Below are 21,511 nucleotides of genomic sequence, written 5' to 3' on the forward strand. Positions count from 1 at the left end.
GGTCTTGTGCTTGCTCGCTGCCGCGGAAGCCCTTCCCGTTTCTCTTGATCCTCTCTGTGCTGTGCTGCACCGAGAGCGGCTGCCTTGTCCTCTGCTGGCTGCTCATTTCTATATAGCGCTTTCTATATGATCCGCCTCTAGGGGCTCATGGCAAAGAGCGCACAGCCCCTCAAGCTTCACTGCTTCTAGGCCCTACTCTTCATGAGAGCTGGCTGCCTCTAGGTGTGTGATCTCTTTACCCACTTGTGCATTCTTTGCTCAGTGTCATTCGCCAACTGCTCCTTTAAAGCAAGCGAGGGGTGGCAGGGTCTGAAAGGCAGCAGATAGCACGAGAGAGAGTGTGCGTGCGTGCGTGTGTCTGTGTGTATGCAAATCACCAGTCAGCCAGGGCCTGCTGGGAGCCCATTCCGCCAGGCCCACCGGCTTTTGGACAGCTCCCAGATGGTTGGAGAAGGACCAGGCTGGGTTAGGCCACGAAGCAGAGGCTGAGCCGTTCCCTGGTGCGCTTTCTGGAAATGTCTCCCTCATTTGGAAATGTGCCCCTCAGTTGCTGAGGTCCCGAGAAGGCTCGCCTGCGGCGCTCACAAGAGAGGTCTCTGGCCGATCGTGGCCGATCAGGGACGTGAAGGGCTGCCCTGGGACTGTGTCCAACACAAGCCAACCCCCACCCATTGAAGGACAGGACGCACACATGCATAGAAATCATCTGCTGCTTGTTGGGGCGGTCTGGAGGGACCCCTACTGGTGGTGCTTCGAGATGGCGCCTGGTGTTTCCTTGCTGTGCAACCGGGCCCGCCCCACATAAAATCAAAAGTCTATTGCGAGCAGTGAAGGCCAAGGGAATTTAAATGTAATTCAAAGAAACAAAGCACAGAGTTGGGAGCCCAGCCGGATGGCAGTGGAACCCACAACCTTCTGACTCCTAGTCAGGCGCCTTATCCATTGCACCACTGGCCCCCCATACCCCTGGTGCCCTCCGTTAGCTCCTAGTGCTGTTCTTCAAGGTGCCTTTCTGAAGCAGGAGCCACTGCAATGCCTGCTGTCCTGATTTTGTAACACACAAGCCTCACGTCCTGGCACAGTTGATAAAAGCAGGCGACAGGCAGCCATTACCTGTTGTAAGAGGCTTCCTGGCCCTACCAAAGGAAAGCAGACCCGGCGGGACTTTGAAGCCACCGTCGCTGAAGCCAGCAGCCAAACGTAAACTTACATCGGTTTGAAAATGCATCTCTGGCTTGAAGGCGGGGGCAGCAGCAATCCGGGGCTCTCGGGGGTCCGCGCACTAGGCCGCTGCCTCACCTTGCCTATCCTGGAATTCAACAGGGCCCCCCCCAAGCAAACCCTCACAGGCCCTCTGGCTTTTCTCTGGCTTGTGGGACTATTGTGATGCGTCCAGGCACACAGCACCCATCACCCAGGCATTATGACGGGAGGTGCCACTTTGCATGCAGCCTGGACCATGATCCTTTCTTCCTGCATTGCAATAGCCAAGCACACGGAACCTTTCCTTTTGGGCCAAACCAGCAGCGAGGAAGCTTGGGTCGTTGGTCTTTGCCTCTTGGTTCCATACCGGCCCCAGAACCAAACAGTTTCTTGCCAAAGTTAGAGCATAACAAGTCAACCTAGGTCAATAGGCAGCCGATGCGCTGGCTTTTATACACTGGCCAGTTCAGCCCCAAGTGTGTGCTCGCTTCGGCAGCACATATACTAAAATTGGAACGATACAGAGAAGATTAGCATGGCCCCTGCGCAAGGATGACACGCAAATTCGTGAAGCGTTCCATATTTTTAGACACGTGCGTGCCAGGAGAGAAATACCTTTTATTGACAGAATAAAAGGGGCCCCGCTCCCGTGCTGGTCTTGTGCTTGCTCGCTGCCGCGGAAGCCCTTCCCGTTTCTCTTGATCCTCTCTGTGCTGTGCTGCACCGAGAGCGGCTGCCTTGTCCTCTGCTGGCTGCTCATTTCTATATAGCGCTTTCTATATGACCCGCCTCTAGGGGCTCATGGCAAAGAGCGCACAGCCCCTCAAGCTTCACTGCTTCTAGGCCCTACTCTTCATGAGAGCTGGCTGCCTCTAGGTGTGTGATCTCTTTACCCACTTGTGCATTCTTTGCTCAGTGTCATTCGCCAACTGCTCCTTTAAAGCAAGCGAGGGGTGGCAGGGTCTGAAAGGCAGCAGATAGCACGAGAGAGAGTGTGCGTGCGTGTGTCTGTGTGTATGCAAATCACCAGTCAGCCAGGGCCTGCTGGGAGCCCATTCCGCCAGGCCCACCGGCTTTTGGACAGCTCCCAGATGGTTGGAGAAGGACCAGGCTGGGTTAGGCCACGAAGCAGAGGCTGAGCCGTTCCCTGGTGCGCTTTCTGGAAATGTCTCCCTCATTTGGAAATGTGCCCCTCAGTTGCTGAGGTCCCGAGAAGGCTCGCCTGCGGCGCTCACAGAGAGGTCTCTGGCCGATCGTGGCCGATCAGGGACGTGAAGGGCTGCCCTGGGACTGTGTCCAACACAAGCCAACCCCCACCCATTGAAGGACAGGACGCACACATGCATAGAAATCATCTGCTGCTTGTTGGGGCCTTCTGGAGGGACCCCTACTGGTGGTGCTTCGAGATGGCGCCTGGTGTTTCCTTGCTGTGCAACCGGGCCCGCCCCACATAAAATCAAAAGTCTATTGCGAGCAGTGAAGGCCAAGGGAATTTAAATGTAATTCAAAGAAACAAAGCACAGAGTTGGGAGCCCAGCCGGATGGCAGTGGAACCCACAACCTTCTGACTCCTAGTCAGGCGCCTTATCCATTGCACCACTGGCCCCCATACCCCTGGTGCCCTCCGTTAGCTCCTAGTGCTGTTCTTCAAGGTGCCTTTCTGAAGCAGGAGCCACTGCAATGCCTGCTGTCCTGATTTTGTAACACACAAGGCTCACGTCCTGGCACAGTTGATAAAAGCAGGCGACAGGCAGCCAATACCTGTTGTAAGAGGCTTCCTGGCCCTACCAAAGGAAAGCAGTCCCGGCGGGACTTTGAAGCCACTGTCGCTGAAGCCAGCAGCCAAACGTAAACTTACATCGGTTTGAAAATGCATCTCTGGCTTGAAGGCGGGGGCAGCAGCAATCCGGGGCTCTCGGGGGTCCGCGCACTAGGCCGCTGCCTCACCTTGCCTATCCTGGAATTCAACAGGGCCCCCCCCAAGCAAACCCTCACAGGCCCTCTGGCTTTTCTCTGGCTTGTGGGACTATTGTGATGCGTCCAGGCACACAGCACCCATCACCCAGGCATTATGACGGGAGGTGCCACTTTGCATGCAGCCTGGACCATGATCCTTTCTTCCTGCATTGCAATAGCCAAGCACACGGAACCTTTCCTTTTGGGCCAAACCAGCAGCGAGGAAGCTTGGGTCGTTGGTCTTTGCCTCTTGGTTCCATATCGGCCCCAGAACCAAACAGTTTCTTGCCAAAGTTAGAGCATAACAAGTCAACCTAGGTCAATAGGCAGCCGATGTGCTGGCTTTTATACACTGGCCAGTTCAGCCCCAAGTGTGTGCTCGCTTCGGCAGCACATATACTAAAATTGGAACGATACAGAGAAGATTAGCATGGCCCCTGCGCAAGGATGACACGCAAATTCGTGAAGCGTTCCATATTTTTAGACACGTGCGTGCCAGGAGAGAAATACCTTTTATTGACAGAATAAAAGGGGCCCCGCTCCCGTGCTCGTCTTGTGCTTGCTCGCTGCCGCGGAAGCCCTTCCCGTTTCTCTTGATCCTCTCTGTGCTGTGCTGCACCGAGAGCGGCTGCCTTGTCCTCTGCTGGCTGCTCATTTCTATATAGCGCTTTCTATATGACCCGCCTCTAGGGGCTCATGGCAAAGAGCGCACAGCCCCTCAAGCTTCACTGCTTCTAGGCCCTACTCTTCATGAGAGCTGGCTGCCTCTAGGTGTGTGATCTCTTTACCCACTTGTGCATTCTTTGCTCAGTGTCATTCGCCAACTGCTCCTTTAAAGCAAGCGAGGGGTGGCAGGGTCTGAAAGGCAGCAGATAGCACGAGAGAGAGTGTGCGTGCGTGTGTCTGTGTGTATGCAAATCACCAGTCAGCCAGGGCCTGCTGGGAGCCCATTCCGCCAGGCCCACCGGCTTTTGGACAGCTCCCAGATGGTTGGAGAAGGACCAGGCTGGGTTAGGCCACGAAGCAGAGGCTGAGCCGTTCCCTGGTGCGCTTTCTGGAAATGTCTCCCTCATTTGGAAATGTGCCCCTCAGTTGCTGAGGTCCCGAGAAGGCTCGCCTGCGGCGCTCACAGAGAGGTCTCTGGCCGATCGTGGCCGATCAGGGACGTGAAGGGCTGCCCTGGGACTGTGTCCAACACAAGCCAACCCCCACCCATTGAAGGACAGGACGCACACATGCATAGAAATCATCTGCTGCTTGTTGGGGCCTTCTGGAGGGACCCCTACTGGTGGTGCTTCGAGATGGCGCCTGGTGTTTCCTTGCTGTGCAACCGGGCCCGCCCCACATAAAATCAAAAGTCTATTGCGAGCAGTGAAGGCCAAGGGAATTTAAATGTAATTCAAAGAAACAAAGCACAGAGTTGGGAGCCCAGCCGGATGGCAGTGGAACCCACAACCTTCTGACTCCTAGTCAGGCGCCTTATCCATTGCACCACTGGCCCCCATACCCCTGGTGCCCTCCGTTAGCTCCTAGTGCTGTTCTTCAAGGTGCCTTTCTGAAGCAGGAGCCACTGCAATGCCTGCTGTCCTGATTTTGTAACACACAAGGCTCACGTCCTGGCACAGTTGATAAAAGCAGGCGACAGGCAGCCAATACCTGTTGTAAGAGGCTTCCTGGCCCTACCAAAGGAAAGCAGTCCCGGCGGGACTTTGAAGCCACCGTCGCTGAAGCCAGCAGCCAAACGTAAACTTACATCGGTTTGAAAATGCATCTCTGGCTTGAAGGCGGGGGCAGCAGCAATCCGGGGCTCTCGGGGGTCCGCGCACTAGGCCGCTGCCTCACCTTGCCTATCCTGGAATTCAACAGGGCCCCCCCCAAGCAAACCCTCACAGGCCCTCTGGCTTTTCTCTGGCTTGTGGGACTATTGTGATGCGTCCAGGCACACAGCACCCATCACCCAGGCATTATGACGGGAGGTGCCACTTTGCATGCAGCCTGGACCATGATCCTTTCTTCCTGCATTGCAATAGCCAAGCACACGGAACCTTTCCTTTTGGGCCAAACCAGCAGCGAGGAAGCTTGGGTCGTTGGTCTTTGCCTCTTGGTTCCATATCGGCCCCAGAACCAAACAGTTTCTTGCCAAAGTTAGAGCATAACAAGTCAACCTAGGTCAATAGGCAGCCGATGCGCTGGCTTTTATACACTGGCCAGTTCAGCCCCAAGTGTGTGCTCGCTTCGGCAGCACATATACTAAAATTGGAACGATACAGAGAAGATTAGCATGGCCCCTGCGCAAGGATGACACGCAAATTCGTGAAGCGTTCCATATTTTTAGACACGTGCGTGCCAGGAGAGAAATACCTTTTATTGACAGAATAAAAGGGGCCCCGCTCCCGTGCTGGTCTTGTGCTTGCTCGCTGCCGCGGAAGCCCTTCCCGTTTCTCTTGATCCTCTCTGTGCTGTGCTGCACCGAGAGCGGCTGCCTTGTCCTCTGCTGGCTGCTCATTTCTATATAGCGCTTTCTATATGATCCGCCTCTAGGGGCTCATGGCAAAGAGCGCACAGCCCCTCAAGCTTCACTGCTTCTAGGCCCTACTCTTCATGAGAGCTGGCTGCCTCTAGGTGTGTGATCTCTTTACCCACTTGTGCATTCTTTGCTCAGTGTCATTCGCCAACTGCTCCTTTAAAGCAAGCGAGGGGTGGCAGGGTCTGAAAGGCAGCAGATAGCACGAGAGAGAGTGTGCGTGCGTGCGTGTGTCTGTGTGTATGCAAATCACCAGTCAGCCAGGGCCTGCTGGGAGCCCATTCCGCCAGGCCCACCGGCTTTTGGACAGCTCCCAGATGGTTGGAGAAGGACCAGGCTGGGTTAGGCCACGAAGCAGAGGCTGAGCCGTTCCCTGGTGCGCTTTCTGGAAATGTCTCCCTCATTTGGAAATGTGCCCCTCAGTTGCTGAGGTCCCGAGAAGGCTCGCCTGCGGCGCTCACAAGAGAGGTCTCTGGCCGATCGTGGCCGATCAACCCCCACCCATTGAAGGACAGGACGCACACATGCATAGAAATCATCTGCTGCTTGTTGGGGCGGTCTGGAGGGACCCCTACTGGTGGTGCTTCGAGATGGCGCCTGGTGTTTCCTTGCTGTGCAACCGGGCCCGCCCCACATAAAATCAAAAGTCTATTGCGAGCAGTGAAGGCCAAGGGAATTTAAATGTAATTCAAAGAAACAAAGCACAGAGTTGGGAGCCCAGCCGGATGGCAGTGGAACCCACAACCTTCTGACTCCTAGTCAGGCGCCTTATCCATTGCACCACTGGCCCCCCATACCCCTGGTGCCCTCCGTTAGCTCCTAGTGCTGTTCTTCAAGGTGCCTTTCTGAAGCAGGAGCCACTGCAATGCCTGCTGTCCTGATTTTGTAACACACAAGCCTCACGTCCTGGCACAGTTGATAAAAGCAGGCGACAGGCAGCCATTACCTGTTGTAAGAGGCTTCCTGGCCCTACCAAAGGAAAGCAGACCCGGCGGGACTTTGAAGCCACCGTCGCTGAAGCCAGCAGCCAAACGTAAACTTACATCGGTTTGAAAATGCATCTCTGGCTTGAAGGCGGGGGCAGCAGCAATCCGGGGCTCTCGGGGGTCCGCGCACTAGGCCGCTGCCTCACCTTGCCTATCCTGGAATTCAACAGGGCCCCCCCCAAGCAAACCCTCACAGGCCCTCTGGCTTTTCTCTGGCTTGTGGGACTATTGTGATGCGTCCAGGCACACAGCACCCATCACCCAGGCATTATGACGGGAGGTGCCACTTTGCATGCAGCCTGGACCATGATCCTTTCTTCCTGCATTGCAATAGCCAAGCACACGGAACCTTTCCTTTTGGGCCAAACCAGCAGCGAGGAAGCTTGGGTCGTTGGTCTTTGCCTCTTGGTTCCATACCGGCCCCAGAACCAAACAGTTTCTTGCCAAAGTTAGAGCATAACAAGTCAACCTAGGTCAATAGGCAGCCGATGCGCTGGCTTTTATACACTGGCCAGTTCAGCCCCAAGTGTGTGCTCGCTTCGGCAGCACATATACTAAAATTGGAACGATACAGAGAAGATTAGCATGGCCCCTGCGCAAGGATGACACGCAAATTCGTGAAGCGTTCCATATTTTTAGACACGTGCGTGCCAGGAGAGAAATACCTTTTATTGACAGAATAAAAGGGGCCCCGCTCCCGTGCTGGTCTTGTGCTTGCTCGCTGCCGCGGAAGCCCTTCCCGTTTCTCTTGATCCTCTCTGTGCTGTGCTGCACCGAGAGCGGCTGCCTTGTCCTCTGCTGGCTGCTCATTTCTATATAGCGCTTTCTATATGACCCGCCTCTAGGGGCTCATGGCAAAGAGCGCACAGCCCCTCAAGCTTCACTGCTTCTAGGCCCTACTCTTCATGAGAGCTGGCTGCCTCTAGGTGTGTGATCTCTTTACCCACTTGTGCATTCTTTGCTCAGTGTCATTCGCCAACTGCTCCTTTAAAGCAAGCGAGGGGTGGCAGGGTCTGAAAGGCAGCAGATAGCACGAGAGAGAGTGTGCGTGCGTGTGTCTGTGTGTATGCAAATCACCAGTCAGCCAGGGCCTGCTGGGAGCCCATTCCGCCAGGCCCACCGGCTTTTGGACAGCTCCCAGATGGTTGGAGAAGGACCAGGCTGGGTTAGGCCACGAAGCAGAGGCTGAGCCGTTCCCTGGTGCGCTTTCTGGAAATGTCTCCCTCATTTGGAAATGTGCCCCTCAGTTGCTGAGGTCCCGAGAAGGCTCGCCTGCGGCGCTCACAGAGAGGTCTCTGGCCGATCGTGGCCGATCAGGGACGTGAAGGGCTGCCCTGGGACTGTGTCCAACACAAGCCAACCCCCACCCATTGAAGGACAGGACGCACACATGCATAGAAATCATCTGCTGCTTGTTGGGGCCTTCTGGAGGGACCCCTACTGGTGGTGCTTCGAGATGGCGCCTGGTGTTTCCTTGCTGTGCAACCGGGCCCGCCCCACATAAAATCAAAAGTCTATTGCGAGCAGTGAAGGCCAAGGGAATTTAAATGTAATTCAAAGAAACAAAGCACAGAGTTGGGAGCCCAGCCGGATGGCAGTGGAACCCACAACCTTCTGACTCCTAGTCAGGCGCCTTATCCATTGCACCACTGGCCCCCATACCCCTGGTGCCCTCCGTTAGCTCCTAGTGCTGTTCTTCAAGGTGCCTTTCTGAAGCAGGAGCCACTGCAATGCCTGCTGTCCTGATTTTGTAACACACAAGGCTCACGTCCTGGCACAGTTGATAAAAGCAGGCGACAGGCAGCCAATACCTGTTGTAAGAGGCTTCCTGGCCCTACCAAAGGAAAGCAGTCCCGGCGGGACTTTGAAGCCACTGTCGCTGAAGCCAGCAGCCAAACGTAAACTTACATCGGTTTGAAAATGCATCTCTGGCTTGAAGGCGGGGGCAGCAGCAATCCGGGGCTCTCGGGGGTCCGCGCACTAGGCCGCTGCCTCACCTTGCCTATCCTGGAATTCAACAGGGCCCCCCCCAAGCAAACCCTCACAGGCCCTCTGGCTTTTCTCTGGCTTGTGGGACTATTGTGATGCGTCCAGGCACACAGCACCCATCACCCAGGCATTATGACGGGAGGTGCCACTTTGCATGCAGCCTGGACCATGATCCTTTCTTCCTGCATTGCAATAGCCAAGCACACGGAACCTTTCCTTTTGGGCCAAACCAGCAGCGAGGAAGCTTGGGTCGTTGGTCTTTGCCTCTTGGTTCCATATCGGCCCCAGAACCAAACAGTTTCTTGCCAAAGTTAGAGCATAACAAGTCAACCTAGGTCAATAGGCAGCCGATGTGCTGGCTTTTATACACTGGCCAGTTCAGCCCCAAGTGTGTGCTCGCTTCGGCAGCACATATACTAAAATTGGAACGATACAGAGAAGATTAGCATGGCCCCTGCGCAAGGATGACACGCAAATTCGTGAAGCGTTCCATATTTTTAGACACGTGCGTGCCAGGAGAGAAATACCTTTTATTGACAGAATAAAAGGGGCCCCGCTCCCGTGCTCGTCTTGTGCTTGCTCGCTGCCGCGGAAGCCCTTCCCGTTTCTCTTGATCCTCTCTGTGCTGTGCTGCACCGAGAGCGGCTGCCTTGTCCTCTGCTGGCTGCTCATTTCTATATAGCGCTTTCTATATGACCCGCCTCTAGGGGCTCATGGCAAAGAGCGCACAGCCCCTCAAGCTTCACTGCTTCTAGGCCCTACTCTTCATGAGAGCTGGCTGCCTCTAGGTGTGTGATCTCTTTACCCACTTGTGCATTCTTTGCTCAGTGTCATTCGCCAACTGCTCCTTTAAAGCAAGCGAGGGGTGGCAGGGTCTGAAAGGCAGCAGATAGCACGAGAGAGAGTGTGCGTGCGTGTGTCTGTGTGTATGCAAATCACCAGTCAGCCAGGGCCTGCTGGGAGCCCATTCCGCCAGGCCCACCGGCTTTTGGACAGCTCCCAGATGGTTGGAGAAGGACCAGGCTGGGTTAGGCCACGAAGCAGAGGCTGAGCCGTTCCCTGGTGCGCTTTCTGGAAATGTCTCCCTCATTTGGAAATGTGCCCCTCAGTTGCTGAGGTCCCGAGAAGGCTCGCCTGCGGCGCTCACAGAGAGGTCTCTGGCCGATCGTGGCCGATCAGGGACGTGAAGGGCTGCCCTGGGACTGTGTCCAACACAAGCCAACCCCCACCCATTGAAGGACAGGACGCACACATGCATAGAAATCATCTGCTGCTTGTTGGGGCCTTCTGGAGGGACCCCTACTGGTGGTGCTTCGAGATGGCGCCTGGTGTTTCCTTGCTGTGCAACCGGGCCCGCCCCACATAAAATCAAAAGTCTATTGCGAGCAGTGAAGGCCAAGGGAATTTAAATGTAATTCAAAGAAACAAAGCACAGAGTTGGGAGCCCAGCCGGATGGCAGTGGAACCCACAACCTTCTGACTCCTAGTCAGGCGCCTTATCCATTGCACCACTGGCCCCCATACCCCTGGTGCCCTCCGTTAGCTCCTAGTGCTGTTCTTCAAGGTGCCTTTCTGAAGCAGGAGCCACTGCAATGCCTGCTGTCCTGATTTTGTAACACACAAGGCTCACGTCCTGGCACAGTTGATAAAAGCAGGCGACAGGCAGCCAATACCTGTTGTAAGAGGCTTCCTGGCCCTACCAAAGGAAAGCAGTCCCGGCGGGACTTTGAAGCCACCGTCGCTGAAGCCAGCAGCCAAACGTAAACTTACATCGGTTTGAAAATGCATCTCTGGCTTGAAGGCGGGGGCAGCAGCAATCCGGGGCTCTCGGGGGTCCGCGCACTAGGCCGCTGCCTCACCTTGCCTATCCTGGAATTCAACAGGGCCCCCCCCAAGCAAACCCTCACAGGCCCTCTGGCTTTTCTCTGGCTTGTGGGACTATTGTGATGCGTCCAGGCACACAGCACCCATCACCCAGGCATTATGACGGGAGGTGCCACTTTGCATGCAGCCTGGACCATGATCCTTTCTTCCTGCATTGCAATAGCCAAGCACACGGAACCTTTCCTTTTGGGCCAAACCAGCAGCGAGGAAGCTTGGGTCGTTGGTCTTTGCCTCTTGGTTCCATATCGGCCCCAGAACCAAACAGTTTCTTGCCAAAGTTAGAGCATAACAAGTCAACCTAGGTCAATAGGCAGCCGATGCGCTGGCTTTTATACACTGGCCAGTTCAGCCCCAAGTGTGTGCTCGCTTCGGCAGCACATATACTAAAATTGGAACGATACAGAGAAGATTAGCATGGCCCCTGCGCAAGGATGACACGCAAATTCGTGAAGCGTTCCATATTTTTAGACACGTGCGTGCCAGGAGAGAAATACCTTTTATTGACAGAATAAAAGGGGCCCCGCTCCCGTGCTGGTCTTGTGCTTGCTCGCTGCCGCGGAAGCCCTTCCCGTTTCTCTTGATCCTCTCTGTGCTGTGCTGCACCGAGAGCGGCTGCCTTGTCCTCTGCTGGCTGCTCATTTCTATATAGCGCTTTCTATATGATCCGCCTCTAGGGGCTCATGGCAAAGAGCGCACAGCCCCTCAAGCTTCACTGCTTCTAGGCCCTACTCTTCATGAGAGCTGGCTGCCTCTAGGTGTGTGATCTCTTTACCCACTTGTGCATTCTTTGCTCAGTGTCATTCGCCAACTGCTCCTTTAAAGCAAGCGAGGGGTGGCAGGGTCTGAAAGGCAGCAGATAGCACGAGAGAGAGTGTGCGTGCGTGCGTGTGTCTGTGTGTATGCAAATCACCAGTCAGCCAGGGCCTGCTGGGAGCCCATTCCGCCAGGCCCACCGGCTTTTGGACAGCTCCCAGATGGTTGGAGAAGGACCAGGCTGGGTTAGGCCACGAAGCAGAGGCTGAGCCGTTCCCTGGTGCGCTTTCTGGAAATGTCTCCCTCATTTGGAAATGTGCCCCTCAGTTGCTGAGGTCCCGAGAAGGCTCGCCTGCGGCGCTCACAAGAGAGGTCTCTGGCCGATCGTGGCCGATCAGGGACGTGAAGGGCTGCCCTGGGACTGTGTCCAACACAAGCCAACCCCCACCCATTGAAGGACAGGACGCACACATGCATAGAAATCATCTGCTGCTTGTTGGGGCGGTCTGGAGGGACCCCTACTGGTGGTGCTTCGAGATGGCGCCTGGTGTTTCCTTGCTGTGCAACCGGGCCCGCCCCACATAAAATCAAAAGTCTATTGCGAGCAGTGAAGGCCAAGGGAATTTAAATGTAATTCAAAGAAACAAAGCACAGAGTTGGGAGCCCAGCCGGATGGCAGTGGAACCCACAACCTTCTGACTCCTAGTCAGGCGCCTTATCCATTGCACCACTGGCCCCCCATACCCCTGGTGCCCTCCGTTAGCTCCTAGTGCTGTTCTTCAAGGTGCCTTTCTGAAGCAGGAGCCACTGCAATGCCTGCTGTCCTGATTTTGTAACACACAAGCCTCACGTCCTGGCACAGTTGATAAAAGCAGGCGACAGGCAGCCATTACCTGTTGTAAGAGGCTTCCTGGCCCTACCAAAGGAAAGCAGACCCGGCGGGACTTTGAAGCCACCGTCGCTGAAGCCAGCAGCCAAACGTAAACTTACATCGGTTTGAAAATGCATCTCTGGCTTGAAGGCGGGGGCAGCAGCAATCCGGGGCTCTCGGGGGTCCGCGCACTAGGCCGCTGCCTCACCTTGCCTATCCTGGAATTCAACAGGGCCCCCCCCAAGCAAACCCTCACAGGCCCTCTGGCTTTTCTCTGGCTTGTGGGACTATTGTGATGCGTCCAGGCACACAGCACCCATCACCCAGGCATTATGACGGGAGGTGCCACTTTGCATGCAGCCTGGACCATGATCCTTTCTTCCTGCATTGCAATAGCCAAGCACACGGAACCTTTCCTTTTGGGCCAAACCAGCAGCGAGGAAGCTTGGGTCGTTGGTCTTTGCCTCTTGGTTCCATACCGGCCCCAGAACCAAACAGTTTCTTGCCAAAGTTAGAGCATAACAAGTCAACCTAGGTCAATAGGCAGCCGATGCGCTGGCTTTTATACACTGGCCAGTTCAGCCCCAAGTGTGTGCTCGCTTCGGCAGCACATATACTAAAATTGGAACGATACAGAGAAGATTAGCATGGCCCCTGCGCAAGGATGACACGCAAATTCGTGAAGCGTTCCATATTTTTAGACACGTGCGTGCCAGGAGAGAAATACCTTTTATTGACAGAATAAAAGGGGCCCCGCTCCCGTGCTGGTCTTGTGCTTGCTCGCTGCCGCGGAAGCCCTTCCCGTTTCTCTTGATCCTCTCTGTGCTGTGCTGCACCGAGAGCGGCTGCCTTGTCCTCTGCTGGCTGCTCATTTCTATATAGCGCTTTCTATATGACCCGCCTCTAGGGGCTCATGGCAAAGAGCGCACAGCCCCTCAAGCTTCACTGCTTCTAGGCCCTACTCTTCATGAGAGCTGGCTGCCTCTAGGTGTGTGATCTCTTTACCCACTTGTGCATTCTTTGCTCAGTGTCATTCGCCAACTGCTCCTTTAAAGCAAGCGAGGGGTGGCAGGGTCTGAAAGGCAGCAGATAGCACGAGAGAGAGTGTGCGTGCGTGTGTCTGTGTGTATGCAAATCACCAGTCAGCCAGGGCCTGCTGGGAGCCCATTCCGCCAGGCCCACCGGCTTTTGGACAGCTCCCAGATGGTTGGAGAAGGACCAGGCTGGGTTAGGCCACGAAGCAGAGGCTGAGCCGTTCCCTGGTGCGCTTTCTGGAAATGTCTCCCTCATTTGGAAATGTGCCCCTCAGTTGCTGAGGTCCCGAGAAGGCTCGCCTGCGGCGCTCACAGAGAGGTCTCTGGCCGATCGTGGCCGATCAGGGACGTGAAGGGCTGCCCTGGGACTGTGTCCAACACAAGCCAACCCCCACCCATTGAAGGACAGGACGCACACATGCATAGAAATCATCTGCTGCTTGTTGGGGCCTTCTGGAGGGACCCCTACTGGTGGTGCTTCGAGATGGCGCCTGGTGTTTCCTTGCTGTGCAACCGGGCCCGCCCCACATAAAATCAAAAGTCTATTGCGAGCAGTGAAGGCCAAGGGAATTTAAATGTAATTCAAAGAAACAAAGCACAGAGTTGGGAGCCCAGCCGGATGGCAGTGGAACCCACAACCTTCTGACTCCTAGTCAGGCGCCTTATCCATTGCACCACTGGCCCCCATACCCCTGGTGCCCTCCGTTAGCTCCTAGTGCTGTTCTTCAAGGTGCCTTTCTGAAGCAGGAGCCACTGCAATGCCTGCTGTCCTGATTTTGTAACACACAAGGCTCACGTCCTGGCACAGTTGATAAAAGCAGGCGACAGGCAGCCAATACCTGTTGTAAGAGGCTTCCTGGCCCTACCAAAGGAAAGCAGTCCCGGCGGGACTTTGAAGCCACTGTCGCTGAAGCCAGCAGCCAAACGTAAACTTACATCGGTTTGAAAATGCATCTCTGGCTTGAAGGCGGGGGCAGCAGCAATCCGGGGCTCTCGGGGGTCCGCGCACTAGGCCGCTGCCTCACCTTGCCTATCCTGGAATTCAACAGGGCCCCCCCCAAGCAAACCCTCACAGGCCCTCTGGCTTTTCTCTGGCTTGTGGGACTATTGTGATGCGTCCAGGCACACAGCACCCATCACCCAGGCATTATGACGGGAGGTGCCACTTTGCATGCAGCCTGGACCATGATCCTTTCTTCCTGCATTGCAATAGCCAAGCACACGGAACCTTTCCTTTTGGGCCAAACCAGCAGCGAGGAAGCTTGGGTCGTTGGTCTTTGCCTCTTGGTTCCATATCGGCCCCAGAACCAAACAGTTTCTTGCCAAAGTTAGAGCATAACAAGTCAACCTAGGTCAATAGGCAGCCGATGTGCTGGCTTTTATACACTGGCCAGTTCAGCCCCAAGTGTGTGCTCGCTTCGGCAGCACATATACTAAAATTGGAACGATACAGAGAAGATTAGCATGGCCCCTGCGCAAGGATGACACGCAAATTCGTGAAGCGTTCCATATTTTTAGACACGTGCGTGCCAGGAGAGAAATACCTTTTATTGACAGAATAAAAGGGGCCCCGCTCCCGTGCTCGTCTTGTGCTTGCTCGCTGCCGCGGAAGCCCTTCCCGTTTCTCTTGATCCTCTCTGTGCTGTGCTGCACCGAGAGCGGCTGCCTTGTCCTCTGCTGGCTGCTCATTTCTATATAGCGCTTTCTATATGACCCGCCTCTAGGGGCTCATGGCAAAGAGCGCACAGCCCCTCAAGCTTCACTGCTTCTAGGCCCTACTCTTCATGAGAGCTGGCTGCCTCTAGGTGTGTGATCTCTTTACCCACTTGTGCATTCTTTGCTCAGTGTCATTCGCCAACTGCTCCTTTAAAGCAAGCGAGGGGTGGCAGGGTCTGAAAGGCAGCAGATAGCACGAGAGAGAGTGTGCGTGCGTGTGTCTGTGTGTATGCAAATCACCAGTCAGCCAGGGCCTGCTGGGAGCCCATTCCGCCAGGCCCACCGGCTTTTGGACAGCTCCCAGATGGTTGGAGAAGGACCAGGCTGGGTTAGGCCACGAAGCAGAGGCTGAGCCGTTCCCTGGTGCGCTTTCTGGAAATGTCTCCCTCATTTGGAAATGTGCCCCTCAGTTGCTGAGGTCCCGAGAAGGCTCGCCTGCGGCGCTCACAGAGAGGTCTCTGGCCGATCGTGGCCGATCAGGGACGTGAAGGGCTGCCCTGGGACTGTGTCCAACACAAGCCAACCCCCACCCATTGAAGGACAGGACGCACACATGCATAGAAATCATCTGCTGCTTGTTGGGGCCTTCTGGAGGGACCCCTACTGGTGGTGCTTCGAGATGGCGCCTGGTGTTTCCTTGCTGTGCAACCGGGCCCGCCCCACATAAAATCAAAAGTCTATTGCGAGCAGTGAAGGCCAAGGGAATTTAAATGTAATTCAAAGAAACAAAGCACAGAGTTGGGAGCCCAGCCGGATGGCAGTGGAACCCACAACCTTCTGACTCCTAGTCAGGCGCCTTATCCATTGCACCACTGGCCCCCATACCCCTGGTGCCCTCCGTTAGCTCCTAGTGCTGTTCTTCAAGGTGCCTTTCTGAAGCAGGAGCCACTGCAATGCCTGCTGTCCTGATTTTGTAACACACAAGGCTCACGTCCTGGCACAGTTGATAAAAGCAGGCGACAGGCAGCCAATACCTGTTGTAAGAGGCTTCCTGGCCCTACCAAAGGAAAGCAGTCCCGGCGGGACTTTGAAGCCACCGTCGCTGAAGCCAGCAGCCAAACGTAAACTTACATCGGTTTGAAAATGCATCTCTGGCTTGAAGGCGGGGGCAGCAGCAATCCGGGGCTCTCGGGGGTCCGCGCACTAGGCCGCTGCCTCACCTTGCCTATCCTGGAATTCAACAGGGCCCCCCCCAAGCAAACCCTCACAGGCCCTCTGGCTTTTCTCTGGCTTGTGGGACTATTGTGATGCGTCCAGGCACACAGCACCCATCACCCAGGCATTATGACGGGAGGTGCCACTTTGCATGCAGCCTGGACCATGATCCTTTCTTCCTGCATTGCAATAGCCAAGCACACGGAACCTTTCCTTTTGGGCCAAACCAGCAGCGAGGAAGCTTGGGTCGTTGGTCTTTGCCTCTTGGTTCCATATCGGCCCCAGAACCAAACAGTTTCTTGCCAAAGTTAGAGCATAACAAGTCAACCTAGGTCAATAGGCAGCCGATGCGCTGGCTTTTATACACTGGCCAGTTCAGCCCCAAGTGTGTGCTCGCTTCGGCAGCACATATACTAAAATTGGAACGATACAGAGAAGATTAGCATGGCCCCTGCGCAAGGATGACACGCAAATTCGTGAAGCGTTCCATATTTTTAGACACGTGCGTGCCAGGAGAGAAATACCTTTTATTGACAGAATAAAAGGGGCCCCGCTCCCGTGCTGGTCTTGTGCTTGCTCGCTGCCGCGGAAGCCCTTCCCGTTTCTCTTGATCCTCTCTGTGCTGTGCTGCACCGAGAGCGGCTGCCTTGTCCTCTGCTGGCTGCTCATTTCTATATAGCGCTTTCTATATGATCCGCCTCTAGGGGCTCATGGCAAAGAGCGCACAGCCCCTCAAGCTTCACTGCTTCTAGGCCCTACTCTTCATGAGAGCTGGCTGCCTCTAGGTGTGTGATCTCTTTACCCACTTGTGCATTCTTTGCTCAGTGTCATTCGCCAACTGCTCCTTTAAAGCAAGCGAGGGGTGGCAGGGTCTGAAAGGCAGCAGATAGCACGAGAGAGAGTGTGCGTGCGTGCGTGTGTCTGTGTGTATGCAAATCACCAGTCAGCCAGGGCCTGCTGGGAGCCCATTCCGCCAGGCCCACCGGCTTTTGGACAGCTCCCAGATGGTTGGAGAAGGACCAGGCTGGGTTAGGCCACGAAGCAGAGGCTGAGCCGTTCCCTGGTGCGCTTTCTGGAAATGTCTCCCTCATTTGGAAATGTGCCCCTCAGTTGCTGAGGTCCCGAGAAGGCTCGCCTGCGGCGCTCACAAGAGAGGTCTCTGGCCGATCGTGGCCGATCAACCCCCACCCATTGAAGGACAGGACGCACACATGCATAGAAATCATCTGCTGCTTGTTGGGGCGGTCTGGAGGGACCCCTACTGGTGGTGCTTCGAGATGGCGCCTGGTGTTTCCTTGCTGTGCAACCGGGCCCGCCCCACATAAAATCAAAAGTCTATTGCGAGCAGTGAAGGCCAAGGGAATTTAAATGTAATTCAAAGAAACAAAGCACAGAGTTGGGAGCCCAGCCGGATGGCAGTGGAACCCACAACCTTCTGACTCCTAGTCAGGCGCCTTATCCATTGCACCACTGGCCCCCCATACCCCTGGTGCCCTCCGTTAGCTCCTAGTGCTGTTCTTCAAGGTGCCTTTCTGAAGCAGGAGCCACTGCAATGCCTGCTGTCCTGATTTTGTAACACACAAGCCTCACGTCCTGGCACAGTTGATAAAAGCAGGCGACAGGCAGCCATTACCTGTTGTAAGAGGCTTCCTGGCCCTACCAAAGGAAAGCAGACCCGGCGGGACTTTGAAGCCACCGTCGCTGAAGCCAGCAGCCAAACGTAAACTTACATCGGTTTGAAAATGCATCTCTGGCTTGAAGGCGGGGGCAGCAGCAATCCGGGGCTCTCGGGGGTCCGCGCACTAGGCCGCTGCCTCACCTTGCCTATCCTGGAATTCAACAGGGCCCCCCCCAAGCAAACCCTCACAGGCCCTCTGGCTTTTCTCTGGCTTGTGGGACTATTGTGATGCGTCCAGGCACACAGCACCCATCACCCAGGCATTATGACGGGAGGTGCCACTTTGCATGCAGCCTGGACCATGATCCTTTCTTCCTGCATTGCAATAGCCAAGCACACGGAACCTTTCCTTTTGGGCCAAACCAGCAGCGAGGAAGCTTGGGTCGTTGGTCTTTGCCTCTTGGTTCCATACCGGCCCCAGAACCAAACAGTTTCTTGCCAAAGTTAGAGCATAACAAGTCAACCTAGGTCAATAGGCAGCCGATGCGCTGGCTTTTATACACTGGCCAGTTCAGCCCCAAGTGTGTGCTCGCTTCGGCAGCACATATACTAAAATTGGAACGATACAGAGAAGATTAGCATGGCCCCTGCGCAAGGATGACACGCAAATTCGTGAAGCGTTCCATATTTTTAGACACGTGCGTGCCAGGAGAGAAATACCTTTTATTGACAGAATAAAAGGGGCCCCGCTCCCGTGCTGGTCTTGTGCTTGCTCGCTGCCGCGGAAGCCCTTCCCGTTTCTCTTGATCCTCTCTGTGCTGTGCTGCACCGAGAGCGGCTGCCTTGTCCTCTGCTGGCTGCTCATTTCTATATAGCGCTTTCTATATGACCCGCCTCTAGGGGCTCATGGCAAAGAGCGCACAGCCCCTCAAGCTTCACTGCTTCTAGGCCCTACTCTTCATGAGAGCTGGCTGCCTCTAGGTGTGTGATCTCTTTACCCACTTGTGCATTCTTTGCTCAGTGTCATTCGCCAACTGCTCCTTTAAAGCAAGCGAGGGGTGGCAGGGTCTGAAAGGCAGCAGATAGCACGAGAGAGAGTGTGCGTGCGTGTGTCTGTGTGTATGCAAATCACCAGTCAGCCAGGGCCTGCTGGGAGCCCATTCCGCCAGGCCCACCGGCTTTTGGACAGCTCCCAGATGGTTGGAGAAGGACCAGGCTGGGTTAGGCCACGAAGCAGAGGCTGAGCCGTTCCCTGGTGCGCTTTCTGGAAATGTCTCCCTCATTTGGAAATGTGCCCCTCAGTTGCTGAGGTCCCGAGAAGGCTCGCCTGCGGCGCTCACAGAGAGGTCTCTGGCCGATCGTGGCCGATCAGGGACGTGAAGGGCTGCCCTGGGACTGTGTCCAACACAAGCCAACCCCCACCCATTGAAGGACAGGACGCACACATGCATAGAAATCATCTGCTGCTTGTTGGGGCCTTCTGGAGGGACCCCTACTGGTGGTGCTTCGAGATGGCGCCTGGTGTTTCCTTGCTGTGCAACCGGGCCCGCCCCACATAAAATCAAAAGTCTATTGCGAGCAGTGAAGGCCAAGGGAATTTAAATGTAATTCAAAGAAACAAAGCACAGAGTTGGGAGCCCAGCCGGATGGCAGTGGAACCCACAACCTTCTGACTCCTAGTCAGGCGCCTTATCCATTGCACCACTGGCCCCCATACCCCTGGTGCCCTCCGTTAGCTCCTAGTGCTGTTCTTCAAGGTGCCTTTCTGAAGCAGGAGCCACTGCAATGCCTGCTGTCCTGATTTTGTAACACACAAGGCTCACGTCCTGGCACAGTTGATAAAAGCAGGCGACAGGCAGCCAATACCTGTTGTAAGAGGCTTCCTGGCCCTACCAAAGGAAAGCAGTCCCGGCGGGACTTTGAAGCCACCGTCGCTGAAGCCAGCAGCCAAACGTAAACTTACATCGGTTTGAAAATGCATCTCTGGCTTGAAGGCGGGGGCAGCAGCAATCCGGGGCTCTCGGGGGTCCGCGCACTAGGCCGCTGCCTCACCTTGCCTATCCTGGAATTCAACAGGGCCCCCCCCAAGCAAACCCTCACAGGCCCTCTGGCTTTTCTCTGGCTTGTGGGACTATTGTGATGCGTCCAGGCACACAGCACCCATCACCCAGGCATTATGACGGGAGGTGCCACTTTGCATGCAGCCTGGACCATGATCCTTTCTTCCTGCATTGCAATAGCCAAGCACACGGAACCTTTCCTTTTGGGCCAAACCAGCAGCGAGGAAGCTTGGGTCGTTGGTCTTTGCCTCTTGGTTCCATATCGGCCCCAGAACCAAACAGTTTCTTGCCAAAGTTAGAGCATAACAAGTCAACCTAGGTCAATAGGCAGCCGATGCGCTGGCTTTTATACACTGGCCAGTTCAGCCCCAAGTGTGTGCTCGCTTCGGCAGCACATATACTAAAATTGGAACGATACAGAGAAGATTAGCATGGCCCCTGCGCAAGGATGACACGCAAATTCGTGAAGCGTTCCATATTTTTAGACACGTGCGTGCCAGGAGAGAAATACCTTTTATTGACAGAATAAAAGGGGCCCCGCTCCCGTGCTGGTCTTGTGCTTGCTCGCTGCCGCGGAAGCCCTTCCCGTTTCTCTTGATCCTCTCTGTGCTGTGCTGCACCGAGAGCGGCTGCCTTGTCCTCTGCTGGCTGCTCATTTCTATATAGCGCTTTCTATATGATCCGCCTCTAGGGGCTCATGGCAAAGAGCGCACAGCCCCTCAAGCTTCACTGCTTCTAGGCCCTACTCTTCATGAGAGCTGGCTGCCTCTAGGTGTGTGATCTCTTTACCCACTTGTGCATTCTTTGCTCAGTGTCATTCGCCAACTGCTCCTTTAAAGCAAGCGAGGGGTGGCAGGGTCTGAAAGGCAGCAGATAGCACGAGAGAGAGTGTGCGTGCGTGCGTGTGTCTGTGTGTATGCAAATCACCAGTCAGCCAGGGCCTGCTGGGAGCCCATTCCGCCAGGCCCACCGGCTTTTGGACAGCTCCCAGATGGTTGGAGAAGGACCAGGCTGGGTTAGGCCACGAAGCAGAGGCTGAGCCGTTCCCTGGTGCGCTTTCTGGAAATGTCTCCCTCATTTGGAAATGTGCCCCTCAGTTGCTGAGGTCCCGAGAAGGCTCGCCTGCGGCGCTCACCAGAGAGGTCTCTGGCCGATCGTGGCCGATCAGGGACGTGAAGGGCTGCCCTGGGACTGTGTCCAACACAAGCCAACCCCCACCCATTGAAGGACAGGACGCACACATGCATAGAAATCATCTGCTGCTTGTTGGGGCCTTCTGGAGGGACCCCTACTGGTGGTGCTTCGAGATGGCGCCTGGTGTTTCCTTGCTGTGCAACCGGGCCCGCCCCACATAAAATCAAAAGTCTATTGCGAGCAGTGAAGGCCAAGGGAATTTAAATGTAATTCAAAGAAACAAAGCACAGAGTTGGGAGCCCAGCCGGATGGCAGTGGAACCCACAACCTTCTGACTCCTAGTCAGGCGCCTTATCCATTGCAACACTGGCCCCCCATACCCCTGGTGCCCTCCGTTAGCTCCTAGTGCTGTTCTTCAAGGTGCCTTTCTGAAGCAGGAGCCACTGCAATGCCTGCTGTCCTGATTTTGTAACACACAAGCCTCACGTCCTGGCACAGTTGATAAAAGCAGGCGACAGGCAGCCATTACCTGTTGTAAGAGGCTTCCTGGCCCTACCAAAGGAAAGCAGACCCGGCGGGACTTTGAAGCCACCGTCGCTGAAGCCAGCAGCCAAACGTAAACTTACAT

At 55.3% G+C, this 21,511-nt stretch overlaps 11 non-coding genes across 11 annotated transcripts; all 11 read left to right on the forward strand.

Annotated features, from left to right (window-relative positions):
• Positions 1–1,683: 1,683 nt before the first annotated feature.
• On the forward strand, positions 1,684–1,790 carry LOC138512224 (U6 spliceosomal RNA). The gene has a single exon (XR_011281081.1). It is a non-coding gene; the product is annotated as a U6 spliceosomal RNA (small nuclear RNA).
• A 1,744-nt stretch (positions 1,791–3,534) lies between these two features.
• Positions 3,535–3,641, forward strand: LOC138512227 (U6 spliceosomal RNA). The gene has a single exon (XR_011281083.1). It is a non-coding gene; the product is annotated as a U6 spliceosomal RNA (small nuclear RNA).
• A 1,744-nt stretch (positions 3,642–5,385) lies between these two features.
• LOC138512228 (U6 spliceosomal RNA) lies at positions 5,386–5,492 on the forward strand. The gene has a single exon (XR_011281084.1). It is a non-coding gene; the product is annotated as a U6 spliceosomal RNA (small nuclear RNA).
• A 1,707-nt stretch (positions 5,493–7,199) lies between these two features.
• On the forward strand, positions 7,200–7,306 carry LOC138512229 (U6 spliceosomal RNA). Its single transcript, XR_011281085.1, has one exon. It is a non-coding gene; the product is annotated as a U6 spliceosomal RNA (small nuclear RNA).
• Positions 7,307–9,050: 1,744 nt separating this feature from the next.
• LOC138512230 (U6 spliceosomal RNA) lies at positions 9,051–9,157 on the forward strand. The gene has a single exon (XR_011281086.1). It is a non-coding gene; the product is annotated as a U6 spliceosomal RNA (small nuclear RNA).
• Positions 9,158–10,901: 1,744 nt separating this feature from the next.
• On the forward strand, positions 10,902–11,008 carry LOC138512231 (U6 spliceosomal RNA). Its single transcript, XR_011281087.1, has one exon. It is a non-coding gene; the product is annotated as a U6 spliceosomal RNA (small nuclear RNA).
• A 1,750-nt stretch (positions 11,009–12,758) lies between these two features.
• On the forward strand, positions 12,759–12,865 carry LOC138512232 (U6 spliceosomal RNA). The gene has a single exon (XR_011281088.1). It is a non-coding gene; the product is annotated as a U6 spliceosomal RNA (small nuclear RNA).
• A 1,744-nt stretch (positions 12,866–14,609) lies between these two features.
• On the forward strand, positions 14,610–14,716 carry LOC138512233 (U6 spliceosomal RNA). Its single transcript, XR_011281089.1, has one exon. It is a non-coding gene; the product is annotated as a U6 spliceosomal RNA (small nuclear RNA).
• A 1,744-nt stretch (positions 14,717–16,460) lies between these two features.
• LOC138512234 (U6 spliceosomal RNA) lies at positions 16,461–16,567 on the forward strand. Its single transcript, XR_011281090.1, has one exon. It is a non-coding gene; the product is annotated as a U6 spliceosomal RNA (small nuclear RNA).
• A 1,707-nt stretch (positions 16,568–18,274) lies between these two features.
• Positions 18,275–18,381, forward strand: LOC138512235 (U6 spliceosomal RNA). Its single transcript, XR_011281091.1, has one exon. It is a non-coding gene; the product is annotated as a U6 spliceosomal RNA (small nuclear RNA).
• Positions 18,382–20,125: 1,744 nt separating this feature from the next.
• LOC138512236 (U6 spliceosomal RNA) lies at positions 20,126–20,232 on the forward strand. The gene has a single exon (XR_011281092.1). It is a non-coding gene; the product is annotated as a U6 spliceosomal RNA (small nuclear RNA).
• Positions 20,233–21,511: the final 1,279 nt, after the last annotated feature.

Source organism: Ambystoma mexicanum, chromosome 6p (genome assembly GCF_040938575.1).
Source record: "Ambystoma mexicanum isolate Mex_15411 chromosome 6p, UKY_AmexF1_1, whole genome shotgun sequence".
NCBI lineage: Eukaryota > Metazoa > Chordata > Amphibia > Caudata > Ambystomatidae > Ambystoma > Ambystoma mexicanum.